Source organism: Euphorbia lathyris, chromosome 1, assembly GCF_963576675.1.
Source record: "Euphorbia lathyris chromosome 1, ddEupLath1.1, whole genome shotgun sequence".
Taxonomy (NCBI): domain Eukaryota; kingdom Viridiplantae; phylum Streptophyta; class Magnoliopsida; order Malpighiales; family Euphorbiaceae; genus Euphorbia; species Euphorbia lathyris.
The window spans coordinates 70,981,330-70,996,729 of NC_088910.1; the positions used below are offsets into that span (position 1 = coordinate 70,981,330).

At 34.3% G+C, this 15,400-nt stretch overlaps 1 long non-coding RNA gene across 1 annotated transcript; it reads left to right on the top strand.

The window, feature by feature from the left end:
- Positions 1 to 13,881: 13,881 nt before the first annotated feature.
- On the top strand, positions 13,882 to 14,900 carry LOC136210496 (uncharacterized). Its single transcript, XR_010678096.1, has 3 exons — positions 13,882 to 14,230; positions 14,484 to 14,640; positions 14,723 to 14,900. It is a non-coding gene; the product is annotated as an uncharacterized lncRNA (long non-coding RNA).
- Positions 14,901 to 15,400: the final 500 nt, after the last annotated feature.

The window sequence follows — 15,400 nt, forward strand, 5'->3', positions numbered from 1 at the left end:
GTTGCGTGAGAGGTTTAGCGATTTTTGAGAAGTCTTTGATAAAATGACGATAGAACCCGACGTGACCTAGAAAGCTTCTTATGGCTTTCACGGAATTGGGTGGGGGCAATCGTGAGATTACATCTACCTTGACCGGGTCCACTTCTATACCCTCTTGTGGTATTTTGTGTCCCGAAACTATAAACTCGTTTACCATAAAATGACATTTTTCCCAATTAAGCACTAAATTCGTGTCCTCGCACCGTTGCAAAACCTTTTCCAAGTTGTATAGGCAATTTTCAAACGATGAGCCAAAGATGGAGAAATCGTCCATGAAGATTTCCATACAGTCTTCAACTATATCATCGAAGATTGCCATCATAGACCTTTGAAAAGTTATGGGTGCATTACATAATCCAAAGGCACATGTCTATAAGCAAATGTGCCGTAAGGGCAAGTAAATGTGGTTTTTTCTTGGTCGTTCGGGTCAACAGTTATTTGCATATATCCTAAAAAACCATCCAAATTACACATAAACGCTTTACCTGCAAGTTGTTCAAGCATTTGATCAATAAAAGGTAATGGAAAATGATCCTTCTGGATGGCATCATTTAGTTTCCTATAATCAATACACATTCTCCACCCGACGATCTTTCTTACTGGAATCATTTCATCTTTCTCATTAGGTTGCACGGTTATCCCACCTTTCTTGGGAATGACTTGCACGGGACTTACCCATGGGCTATCAGAGATGGGGTAGATTATACCTGCATCAAGCAATTTGATCACTTCGTTTTTCATGACTTCCTTCATGCTCGGATTGAATCGCCTTTGTGGTTGGATGACGAGTTTGACTTCTTCTTCCATGAAGATTTTATGAGTACACAAAGAAGGACTAATCCCCTTTATGTCCGCTAGAGACCATCTGAATGCCCTTTTGTGCTCTTTTAACAAATCTACAAGTTAGGCCTCCATATACACTATCAAAGAAGAAGAAATAATAACCGGTAAGGTTGAATCATCACCCAAAAACACATATTTTAAATGATTAGGAAGAGGTTTAAGATCGAGAATATGGGCTCCCCCAAAGACATCTTAGGCCTTCCTTTCGGTGGTAGCTCGAGTTTTTCATAGTAACCCTTGACCCATAAACACTTTTGAACATCTTCATTTAGGGTCTCCACAATGGTTTGTGCTTCTCGATCTACAATTAGTTCATCTGGATTTAGGCCAAGGCCATTGACAACGACCATATAAAGAGGGTCTTCATAAAGGTTCTCCTGGAACACCTCATCAACCGCTATATCAGTAACATCAATCAAATTGCAATAATCATGTGATATAAGGTATTTTAGGGAATAAAAAACATTGAAGATAACTTCCTCATCTTGTAGATGTAAAATGAGTTTACCTTGCTCAATATCAATCAAAGTTCTACATGTGGCTAAGAATGGTCGACCAAGGATGATCGGTACTCGTGCATCTTCTTCCATATCTAGCACAATAAAATCTATAGGGAAGATAAAGTTGTCTACTTTAACTAGAACATCTTCAATTATATTCCCTTTGGGAAAGCCAAGGATTGGTCGGTGAGTTGAAGTGAAACATTTGTGGGTTTAGGTTCGCCTAAGCCTAGCCTTTGAAAGATGCTTAAGGGAATTAGATTGATGCTTGCACCAAGATCGCATAAAAGCCCTTTCAAAGGTTAGACTCCCGATACACGGGATAGAAAAACTTTCCGGATCTTTTAGCTTTTGTAGTAATTTTCTTAACAGGATAGCTGAACAATCTTCGGTTAACTTAACGGTTTCATTTTCTCCCAATTTCCTTTTCTTAGACAAAATATCTTTTAAAAACTTGGCATAAACGAGCATATTTTCCAAAGCTTCCGCGAACGGAATGTAAATGTGTAGCTTTTTAAAGATATCCAAGAATTTAGAAAATTGCTTTTCTTGTTTCTCCTTATGCAACCTTTGCGGAAATGGAATTTTAGCTTTATATGGTTGCACGAGGGGATCCGCAAAAAGTTTAGGTGGAGAGTCAGGTGTGCTTTCCTCGGGTTGTACTATACCTTTATCCTTGGAGGTGGATGGCTGAGCGATTTCCTTACTATTGCGGAGTGTAATGGCTTTGACATGCTCTCGAGGGTTGGTTTCGATGTCACTCGGTAAGGATCCCTAGGGCATTCTGTTGAGGTTTTTGTGACTTGATTAATATTTGTTTCCAAACCCCTAGTGAATGTGTCTTGATGTCGACCCCATTCTTTTAAACCGTTTAACCTATTTCCAATTCTACCAAGGGTCTTAACAATGGTATCTAACGGGTCGAGTTCTCTCTTTTATTGTGGGTTAAAACCGGGTGGAGGTCTAGGATGATTAGGAGCATGTGGTTTTAAAGTGTTTTGATTGTTGCTCCATGAAAAATTTGGGTGATTCTTCCACCCATGATTATACGAATTTGAGTATGAATTATTTTGTCGATAAGAGTTACCAACGAAATTTACCGTTTCTCCCATGAATTGATTTCCGGGTTGGTTATCCATACTGAAATTAGCCATCAATAAATCCATTTTCTTATTAAGCTCATCAAGGTTAGGAGATGATTGGGGTGGTGCATCAAACATATACATACCTGCCCTTACCTCGGAGAATCATTCATCTGGCCAATGGCAAGTCCTTTCGGATAGTTATTGGATGAGTGCGTATGCATCATCTAGGCATTTTCGGAATAGACTTTCACCTGCGGCTGCATCAATAGTGGCATAGTTATTTGAAGACAAAACACTATAAAAGATATTCATGTGTTTCATTAAATGAACCATGAAACAAAATTCATAAGTTTTCATTTTGCTTATCAAACCATACATACTGCTTGAAGCCTTGTAATCAGTTGCATTAGCATATACAACATGAAACACCTCTATCACTGAACTCCACATACTAAGAAGACGTGAAACTGTAGTATAGTGAGAACGCTATCTGGTATCTCCTGGCCAAGCTAAACTTGTTTCTTGATGTTTGCCTTTTCCTGTAGAAATATCTCCATTTTCTAAAGACTGCACTACTTTATCATGTTGTGATTGAAGAAGAGCATCTTTCCTTTCACATGAAGCTCCAACAGTGTTCACAATCATAGACAAATAAGTAAAAAAGTCACATATCAACATGTTATGATCTGCAACAACAACAACCACTAACTGAAATTGGTGAGTAAAACAATGAACATAATGTGCATGCTTATTTTCATTCAAAATGAGTGTTTTTAGTCCATGAAGCCTCTCATATTAGAAGCTTCATCATAGCATTGACCTCTAAGTATATAGAGAGACAATTGATGCAGAAGTGTCACTAACATGTACAACCCCAAAAGAACCAATATGTCCCTTCAAAGACTGTGCAGAAGTGTCACTAACATGTACAACCTCAATAAACTGTTCAAGAACCTCACCACGTACATTCACGAATCTTATAACAACAGACATTTGATCTTTCATAGAACTATCACGAGACTCATCAATCAAAAGAGAAAACAACTTCCCACCAAGCTCATTCAAAATAACTTTGATCGTTTCTGATGCACAAGCCCTAATTACGTCCTTCTCGATATGATGAGAAGTCATTTGATTATTTTTTGGAGCATTTAAGTTCATCATCCTATTCACTTATTCACATTCATTGCAATAAAATGTGAGAAGCTCAAGAAAGTTATCTCATTCCAATGATTCTTCTGATTCATCATGTCCACGAAAAGCCAAACCCTGATGTAAAAGTATACGAACAATTTTTACAACTGCTGTGACACGAGTATGATAAGCAACCGCATTCGTTTCTTTTAACTTTGTCAACATATAATCAATATTCAGCCTTTGATTTTGATATCCATCAATCCGGTCTGTAGCATATTTGTGGGGACTGGACATACCACCTGAATGATCTTTAAAAATTTCTAAAGCTTTCTTCCAATTTTTAAAACCAATTTCTGTAAATGCTTTATCCCTAGACCTATTTTCTCTACCAAATAGATAACAATACAAACAAAAAGAAGCATCTTTGGATACACTGTACTCTAACCATGGAAACATATCAAACCAACTTGTTTGAAAACTCCTTTGAACTCCAGAAAAATTAGTTCGATGAAATATATGGCCTTTTGATTGATAGGGGCATTTTAACAAGTAACGTCGCCTTAATTCATCTTGAATGTTGTTGTCATACATCTATTTCTTTTCTAATTCTGGGATCAACAATAATATCATCATCTGATATTTCCACACATTGTCTCTTCTCACTATTTGATGAAGACTCAATATTTTGACATTTGTCAATCGTTTTAAAAAATCTATGCATATTGTTCCTAATAAAAACAAATCAACTAAATTAATCCCAAACAAAGTAAATAATCCCCTAAATTAGAAATCGTAAATTAGATTTCCTAAATTAAACCCTAAATTAGATTTTCTAAATTAAATCCTAAATTAGAAATTCCTAATTTAGAATTCATAAATTAAACACCCTAAATTAGAATCTCTAAGTAAACAACATATGAATAATCCCTAATTTAGCAATTCCTAATTTAGAAATCATAAACCTAAACCTAGAAATAAAGTAAAGAATGAAAATAAAACACTTACTTGAAAATTGGATATTGAATTGAGTGAGAAGATAAAACAATTGGGTTGAGCAATTGAAATTTGAAAAAAAGAATTGGTGTGATTTGGAAAATTTTCCAAATAATTGATAGTCCTCCTTTTGTGTGCACTAGGGCTGTTCCTGACCTTTTAGAGGCCCGGGGCGAGATGATAAATATGGACCCCTTATATATACATTCTACTTTTTTTTTAGCTGGAGGCTGGATGATTTGATTAATACAAGGAATAAAGTACAAATTTAGTCATATGGTTATTAGGAGAGAGCAATTAGCATTAATGTACAAAATAGTGCAATTTTAAGCCTAACGTTTATCAATTGATACAGTTTCAAGCTTAATTGATGAAAATTAGGTCTTTATGTGTAATTTCTGGTTTAATCCTCGCTCCAACTTCCATCGTTCTGGTCACTCAATATGGTTTGAAGTTACGCATTTTATATTAATGGAAAAAAATCATTTTTAATCAACTAGGCTTGAAATTGCACCAACTCGTAAATTAGTATTGCAGTAGTAACGAGTATACTAACTACAATTATTTGTGTACCAAAATAACAAGTATCTGTGTCATGTAAAATTACAAGAAGTAAATAAGTATATTATTTTTCATATATATATATATATATATTGAAATGAATTGACATTTAAATTTAAGAAAAAAAAAATGAAATTGGATAATAATAATAATAATGATGGAAAAAAATTAAATGGTTATTTTTTTATTGATAATTTAGATTTAAGGACACATGAAAATTATAATAATAATTCATGAGAATAAATAAATAGAAAAAGTATATATTTAATAGCGATAAAATAAGGTGGGAGAGAAAAAATATATTTGAAAGTAATTAAGAATGTGAAGAAGGAGGTTCGAACCTCCAACCTCAAGTTAAAATAAAATCATTAGGCAATTCATCATACCAACTCAACCAACTAATGTTACATATTCATTTCTATATTTATATCTACACTATAAAAATATTTTTTTGAGCTCCTAAGCGTTCTGGACCCTGGACGGGCATCCATCGTTTCATAGCCCAGGGCCGACCCTGGTGTGCACAACTCTCTTTTTCTTTTTCTCTAATGTGTGCGAATAGAAAAAGAGAGTTGTGCCTCTCTTTTTCATTCCGTGAAGATGGAAAGGACATTTTAGTCATTTTGGCATTCTAGGTTTAGAAAAATAAAAGATGGAAATGGCTAAAATGCCCTTTCCATCCTCAGGAAAGGAAACGAAGAAGAAGAACAGTAGTTCTTCTTCTTCGCCATCATGGCTGGAGGGAGGGGCTCTAGCCATGGCGGCTCTCTGGCAGAGCCAGAGTTAAAACCCCCTCTCAGGAGGTTTCCGGTGGGACCGTAGGATCGGTTGACCCTCCTCGCCCCCTGGCTCCGCCCCTGACTATAAGAAATTTTAAGGAGCCAATATATCATTTTAAATAAATTCAGATAATCAACATATCATTTCCCAGAAGTTAAAAAGCTAACAAAATATCAAGCACGAGAAAAAGAAATGACCCTTTCACTGTAACGTACCATCAAGGCAGAGTAGGACGGCTGCACCCTGCCCCCTCTGGATCTACCAATGCCTGAGGCAATCATTTGTTTTATAGAGTAAAATTATCTAAATTTATCAACAAATGGGATTATAAGAAATTTCATCTTTATGATAGATAGGATTGATATTAATGGAAGTCAGATGATGAAACAAGAAACTTCATTTTAAGGATAGGGTTCAATATTATTGTAGTACGTCATAATAAGCAGTTACAGTGTAAAGCTTGAAAATTGAGAAGAAGAAGAGCACTAGCTAGCTTGGTTTCTGTTTAGCAACAAAAGTCAAGAACACTGTCCTCCTTTTGAGAAAGCTAAGGTTGTATTGCTTAAGTGATGACTGCATTTAAAGCCACAAAATCCGCAATTTTTGTATTGAAAAAACACTATTACGATTTCATTATTTGAAGTGCCTCAATCTCCCATTTGTCTCTACTGTTCTTATTGTATACACTCATCCAACTTTATCTTCACCTCTGTACTCATTCATCTATTGGGATAAGTTTCCTTCCACTGAAATACCACATTAGTATTTTAAATAATTAGGGTTGTAATAAGCCTAGTCCAGCTTTGGTCTGCTCGTCAGAAAATTAACGAGCTTGATTTCGGGTTCAACATTCTGTTCGTGGGCTGTTCGCAACCTTGTTCATGAGCTTTACTCGTGACCATCTCGTTAATTCCGTTCATGAAGCTCACGAACTCATTAATTATGTTCATTAAATGTAGGAAAAAGTACAAAAATAAACCGTGTGGGTTAGGTCATCTTCAAACATAAATAATCGTGTTAAAAAAAATCAAATGACAGTCAAAGTCGAAGGGAAAAGAGTTATTTCGGTATTTATATTTATTTATTTTATAAATTAACTTTTTATTATCTAATTATCACAAACAAACTCGAAAACAAAAACCAAAATTCAAACTCACGATTTTCTCCTCCTCTCACATCTCTCCCCTTTCTCTCATTAACCAACAATAGTAAAATCGTCTCGGACTCCGATTTAGGTATCTCTATTTCCATTCCTGAACACGTTTTAACACCATAACTTCAGCTGTAAAATACTAATTCAGACGTTAGCACACAAGAATCAAACACAAAGCAAGTATAAAATAATAGAAAATGCTTCAACAAACATAGAAGTTGCAGAAAACACAAATTGGTATTCTTACTCATGAGAAATGACTACCATGGAATTTATTGCTATTGAGGGCTCTCTGCTATTTGTGATAATTTTCAGTACCTTTATGTTATTTTTCCTTTTTTATACCGTTATATTAGATGCTTTTCCAATTCCCACAAGTTTCTTAGTAGAACAATTCACAATCAAACAATGAGATGGGTGAAAAATTACCTCACAATTGCTGTCCTTGATCAGTTTTTGCATAGATAGAAGGTTGTGTTTGAAGTGTGGCACACACAACACATTCTTCAACCTTATGCCAGTAGGAAGAATTGCATCTCCTATATGTGAAATAATTGTAGTGTTTCCATTAGGTAGGTTGATCGCATGGACATTCACTGTCACAGATGGCTGAATGAGACTCTGCAGATGTGGTGTCATATGATCGGAGGCCCTAGAATCAACAATCCACTCCCAAGAGAATTCTGTAGCAAAGTGACAAGATATCATCCCTGAGAAATGAGTATCTATCTCGTCATCAGTTTCCGAACCCTTCTGTTGCCTGTAACTGAGGCATCAGTTTTGCTAGTTGTTCCAACTGTTGTGGTGTGAACAACAATCATGAACCTTCTGAAGTGTTTCCAATTTGAACATTAGCTGCAGTCTTAAATAAATTCGAAGACTGTGCATTCTTGGAGTATGTTGGTACAGAATTCCACCTTGCTCCAGTTTTTTAAGAATTTGGGGATTTATTTTTACCCTTATGCTTTGAATGCCACTTAGGATAGCCAACAATAGTCCAACACCTATCTGTTGAATGGCCTTTTCCTCCACATGCAGTACAAACTTGAGACTTATCAGATGTATTTCTGTTGTACATGGCTGATGAATCACCATCAAATTTCACTGAGTTTAGCACCTCTCTAAGCCTCCTCTTGCTGCAAAGTTGCTGATGCAGTTTTCCACAGAAGGTAATGGACTTTGCAGCAAAAAAATGGCTCATTTGAGCATTAAATGTGTCATTTAGACCATTGAGGAACTGAAACGGCTTGGCTTCCTCTCTCTGAGTATCAATGGTCCTAAGCAAGGTTTTAACTTCATCTGATTGCTCAGTTACAGCAGGCAACAGATTTAAAGAATCAAGTTCTTCCCATAGTGTTCTCATGGCAGTATAGTATTCATTAATGCTTATTTCATTCTGTTTTTCATCAAATAATGCTTTGCTCAACTTATCTTTTCTAGATCCATTTGTGAGTTGAAAACGTTTTTCTAAGTTAAGCCAGATATCTTTAGTTGAGTTCATGAACATCACAGATTTCTTGATGGTAGGAGAGATATTATGAGTTAACCATGTGATTACCATATTTTTGTAGGTGTCCCACATCTCAACTTTGGCTTCATCATCAGTAGATATAGTAACTCCTCCTGTAATGATCCAAGCTTGCGTTTTGACAACAAATTGATCTCCATGTTTCTTCACCACGATCTGCAATCTGAGGAACCTTGAAGTTTATCCACTATAATGAAGGTTGTGCAATCTGAGGGGTGAAGAAATAGAGGATTAAGCATATCCTGGTAGGTGATTTTTGTTCCATTTGCCATTGAGAACAAATATCAAACAGTTCTCAGGCAAAAATAATATTAGAGAGAACAGCATGGGAATAAAGGAGATAGCTTTTAATTTGAAGAAGAAAGATGGAGACTTTAAAGAAAAGAGAAAAAGATGGAAGCTTTAGAAGGAGATGGAAAATAATGGTGAAAAAATCAGTCTCTTTTTCCGCTCATATTGACCTGGTGCTCTGATACCATAATGAGTGAAAGAGCAACAAATGATTTCAATATTGAGGAATATCAGAGGAATGAAAATATATCACCAAAATGATTGTTTATTCTTCCCTAGTTGCACAAAGCTGCTATTACAGGTTATAAAGCTCAAAAGCAAAACAGGACAAAAGGAAATAACAGCCTTTACAACCAGGTGTCAACCACAGAAAGAAAAGCATCTAATATAACGGTACAGAAAAGGGAAAATAATATAAAGGTACAGAAAATTATCACAAATAGCAGAGAGCCCTCAATAATGGTTGACACCAGCCAAATGTGAATCCAAAGGAGTAAGCTTCAGTAATCGCGGAACCGGCAGAATCTTATTTACCATTCTACCACCAAATCAACTCTTAGTTTTTCCATCTTTATCAGTAAACAGAATGCAAATTAGGATCAAATATGTATCAGTTGTCCCCAATATCCAATTCCATCATAAGTAACACCAACATCGGTAATCCGCGAGCCCATATAAATTTTCATACAGACAATCTTGAAATTGACTCACAAATTTTCTATACTCATCGTCACCCTAAAATTTCAAGGCCCAAACATCGTTATTGACGAAATCAACTCTCTTTTGATCCTTAAATATCTTCAATTGCATCTCTGTTGAAACGAAGAAACCTAAATCAGAATGGGAGACGATTCTACCATTATTGGTTGACAAGAGAAATAAGACAGTTGTGAGAGAAGGAGAAGATGGTGAGTTTGAACTTCGGTTCTTGTTTGAGATTTGTTAGTGATAATTAGATAATAAGTGGTTAATTTATAAAATAATAAATATAATGACCAAAATAACTCTTTTACCTTTGAAATTTTTAATATTGTTAGTCAGTTTGAATTATGTTTGTCGAGTTTTAAACCACATAATTTATATTTGAAAATGACCTAAACCACATAGTTTATGTTTTAAAATGACATAAACCACATAGTTTATTCTTGTACTTTTCCCTTAAATGTACTGATTTGAAATTTTTTTTAACACAAATCTACATAGTTTTAGTTTACGCAAAAATAAGTTTTTTTACATTTTTTTTCTTTATAGAAACATTATTATTAAAGAAAAATTGAACCACGATTTCTCACAAGCGTGTTCATGAACATTATAATCGAGCTTGTTCATGAATCTATAATCGAGCTTACTCACGAGCTTTCGATCTAAGCTTCGCCATGCTTGTTATCGTCGTAATTTATAGCATTTTCGTATTTAATTACTAATTATTTTGCACCATTTTAATAAATTTTAATGATAGTTTCTTATATTTTCATCAATTTATGTATCTAAGTCATTTTGTGTGTTTTTCAGGCACTTTCGCAAGGTTTTCGGCACAAATAACCAAAGTCGGGGCTTAAGGCAAGAACTCGGGAGTAAAATGGAGTGAAAATTGAGTTTTTAGTGATTTTTCGTATGCATCTCATCGAGATGGAGCTGGCAGTAATACATGTCTAACTGTTCACACTAGGACAAATTTGACATATTTTCGTATTTTCATCGTATCTCCCTCATATGGACTCAAATTGAGGCGATTCAAAATGCATTGGAAAGCTAAGAGAAAGATATACAAATGACTAACAATAATCATCTCCAAATTCAAAGTGTAACAGACCCAGAAAATTATCCCAATTTGATGAACATGTTGAAGCCTATGATTCCTTTCCCACCTTTACTCATTTGAACTCCTAAATTGTCAAAGTCTTCCACCACCCTCTTTAAAGCTGAGTATGGAAGATTAAGGAGTTATGGGACATAAGGAGACTTGGTCTTTGGAAGCATTTGTATCCTTTTACTATAAAAGGAGATATTGGGAGCCATTTGAAGACACACTAAGCTTAGACTAAATTTCTTTCTCTATAATGTTATTTTGTTGATTCTTCTCTTTAAGAATCAGTTGTTTGTGTTGTTGTAATTGTTGTTATTGTTCTCAAAATGTTGTTTGTGCAAGAGTTCATCCAATAAAAGTAAGTTTTAAGTTACCGAAGAAGTTCGTTTGGCAATCGTTATTACAGTTTCTTCTAAACTTCAATTTCTTTTATTACTATGAACTCCATTATCTATCTTTCTACGGTGTGTTTTAATCTACTCATGGGCTAAAACCCCCTTAACTAAGGCTAAAAGCGGATCTTAACCTTAATTATGTGGTAATTACGTTTAACCTATTTAAGCTATGTTTATCCTTTTTTAGAACTAACTTATGATTCTTAATGCTTGTGAGTCCCCAATCCTAATGAACTCTTTCACTGGATCCACGTAACTGTATAGATATCTCCATATCTAAAACTTATGAGATCAACTCTCTGTTCACAACAGAAGACATTGTTACATGCAAGTCTCAACAGTATTATGTTAATCCCATAAATATATTACTTAACTTGGGGTTGTTTTAAGTTTATCGGTTTTATTATAAAGTTCTGTCTCACTTCATGTTTGTATGAACACTTTATGATTACTTAAATAAACTTCGGGATTTCTTTTATTTAACTTGATTAGTTCAGATAAAAGATAAATGCCTTGAAGACACACTAAGCTTAGACTAAATTTCTCTCTCTATAATGTTATTTTGCTGATTCTTCTCTTTAAGAATCAGTTGTTTGTGTTGTTGTAATTGTTGTTATTGTTCTCAAAGTGTTGTTTGTGCAAGAGTTCATCCAATAAAAGTAAGTTTTAAGTTACCGAAGAAGTTCGTTCGACAATCGTCATTACGGTTTCTTCTAAACTTCAATTTCTTTTATTACTATGAACTCCATTATCTATCTTTCTACGATGTGTTTTAATCTACTCATGGGCTAAAACCCCATTAACTAAGGCTAAAAGTGAATCTTAACCTTAATTATGTGGTAATTACGTTTAACCTATTTAAGCTATGTTTATCCTTTTTTAGAACTAACTTATGATTCTTAATGCTTGTAGGAGATGGACCAAATTCCTACATGAATATAATTAATCGTTTATATTGACCGTGATTAAATTGATTAATCGAAATTAATAAGTTGGATCTAATGACCATTTAGTGTGGCTTATTGGTTCCAAGGTTTTTCATGAATCTTATTACAAATCTTAGATTTATTACTTGAGCCGGACCAAGGGAAAGTAATAAATCGAAGGTTTGGAACTAAGAAAACTTAATGCTTCTTTGGATTAATTACTTGATCAGGCCCAAGGGAAAGTAATTAATCGAAAGTTTAGAACTAATTACTCGAGCGGTTTTCCTTGAATCTTAAGTGATCACTTTAGTCGAACCAAGGTAAAGTAGGTTAAAAAGGTTTAGATTAATAAAACTTAATGCTTCTCTAGATTAATTACTTGAGCCGGACCAAGAGAAAATAACTAATCGAGAGTTTAGAGCCAATCTCGAGAATTTATTAGTTAATAAAAAAAATCGTCATCTTAAAAAGGATAAAACAACTTAAAAGGGGTTAAGTGTTATTACCAAGCAAAGAGGTTAAGTGAAGCTAGAAGCCTTTATTTCTTTCAATATAAGCAATCTCTCACCTAATTTGTATAATTTTCATTTCATTTCTTGCTTAAGTCTTAACTTGGTTGTCCAACAAACTCTACCTTTTGATTGTTTAAATAATAGATAGTAAGCAAAGAGATTAATATTTATAATCACCATCCTCGTGGGAACGATACTCTAGGCACACATGCTTTCACATGTACGTATATGTAAAACGTGCATCAGTTCTTAAGATTGGTTCATTTATAAATCGAGCCGAATATGATCCAGCTTTTATCGAACCGAACACCGAACAGCTTATGAGTGGCTACAGCCCTATAAATAATCTATGAAAGGTATTAAGAGAGTGGAATGAAAATTATTAATTCACATTCTCATTAATTCTCATTGTTTGGTTAAACCAAAAATAAAAATTAATGGGAATCACATTGTTATTCCTATAAGAATATTGATTCCACCTTCTACCCCATTAATTAAGTTTGATTCTCCTCTTATTCCACTAACTATTATTATTATTTGTCCTTACCGACCATCATCTAGTAATATCTATTCGTGGTGAAAAGCTGTAGTCGACGATTGAGCTGCCAGTAAGAGACCTTGTTACACAGGTTTCATGGTTAAGTTGTGAGCTATTAGTTAGTTACAAATATAGCTAACTGTTAATCAGCATTGCATCAGTAACAATTGTATCAATTCCTCATCAATCAATAGTTATTATTATTGGGTAAAAACCAATCCAATAAAGTACAGAATCCATGAATGGATTATAAATAACCAATCCAATCCATAGATACCAATCTATAGATACTTTATAGAGTTAGAGTTGGATTGGATTGGTTTTGGTTTGGATGGATTATAACAACCAATCCAATTATCAATTTCATCCAAACCTATTATTTTAGTTAGATTAAATAATATAATCAATTTTATTTAAGTATATTCATATCCAGTTTTTTCAATAATATCAAATTTAGAGAAAAAATGAGAAGAAAACGTGAAAACACAGAAAAAAAGAACAGAGAACGTGAAAACGGAAAAAAATGCGGAGAACAAAAAAAACATGAAAAAATGAATTAGGTGGAAAACTGACAAGATAAAAAAATGGAAACATGAAAACGAAAAAAAAAACAGAAAAATACGGTGTTCTAAATTTTAGTATAATATAATTTCTACATGTACATATTTGATATAATTGCACTAAGGGGTGTTCAAATATGGATGGATTATTATAACCCATCCATTCTCCACCCATCCAGCCCATGAAATATGCATAGATGAGTTATAGATGGGTTCCATGGGTTGGATGAGTTACAAAAAAAAAAAAATTATTTGATTTACATGGGCTGGGTTATAATAACCCAGCCAATTAACCCACCAACCCAACTTAAAAAAAAAAAAATCTGTGAAAATTCTAATACCCCATCCAATACGTAACTATAGCCAACATCTTCCATTCAAATTCCTCCACCGTCTCAAAGCCTCCTGGTCGAACCACCGTCTTCGCTCGTTGGACGCCACTGTCGGAATCGACACCTCCATTGATACCGATATCCACCGTGTGTCATCTGCCGTGTCGAATTTCTTTCTTCGCTTTCTGAGTATTTTGAACCTTCGCTCATCGCTCGTCGGCTCGTCGCTCCTCGAACCACCATCATCAAGGTTAGTATTTTGATACCGATAGTTTTTTTCTCCGCTCTCCGATTTTTTTTTTTCCAATCTGCTCAAACTCTGGTACTGCTAGACTTGCCATCTATTCACTATTTTAAATGTATTTGTTACTGTTTCTTTATCTTTTTCTTTTTCCAAAAATATGCTATGCTGCAATTTTGCAATAATACTCCTTTATTATAAAAATTAAAGAAAATATATAGACCAAAGTGCTATTTTGAGCTGGATTTGTTTTGGCTTGTAGTATTTTGAAGATGGTTTTGTTGGGACTCCAAAATCTTCCAATCTATTCCAAAATAAGAAACAAATTTATTCAAAGGAATTTTCCCCCTTTGTCTAATGGTGTTGTAGGAGCTCATTATGTTTTCTATCGAAACATTGGAATATGTACTGTGAACTGGGTAATAATTTATCCCACATTTTTTATTTTTCATCATTGTTTTTGTTTGTTATTAATTAATTTTGATTTTAATTACTTTTCAGAGTTCGAAAAGACAAGATCATCCGTGGTCGTGGAACAGGATTCGTCAATGATTGATTGATTTGGCTTTTAATTTTTTTTCATCGGTCTGTATTTTGATATTCATATATTGATTTATTATCCTTTAACTATGATTTTGAGGTTTACTTATTATTATTATTATTATTATTATTATTATTATTATTATTATCATTAAAAATAAATCAGCAAGCTTTTAAAAAAAAAACTCAACACCTTGTCAAAAATAAATAAAAATAAATCAGCTCAATGAAAAATATGGAGTTGAATTGTTATGTACAATTCATGATAAAATATACAATAATCCATCCAACCCACTATAACCCAACCCATCTAATCCACTTAAAAAATTCATACAACCCATCATAACCCACTATAACCCAACCCAACAACAACAACAACAACAACAAAGCCTTAGTCCCGAAATGATTCGGGTCGGCTAACATGAACCATCATATAAAACCATGAAAATCAAGTCGTGTCAGCGACACAGATTCGCTCCCTCCACTCCGTCCTATCCACTACCATATTTTCCTCAATTCCCAATAAACTCATATCACTCTCGATCACCCTCCTCCAAGTTTGCTTAGGTCTTCCCCTACCCCTCACCACTACATCCCTTTGCCACTCTTCGGTTCTCCTAACCGGCGCATCAAGCGCTC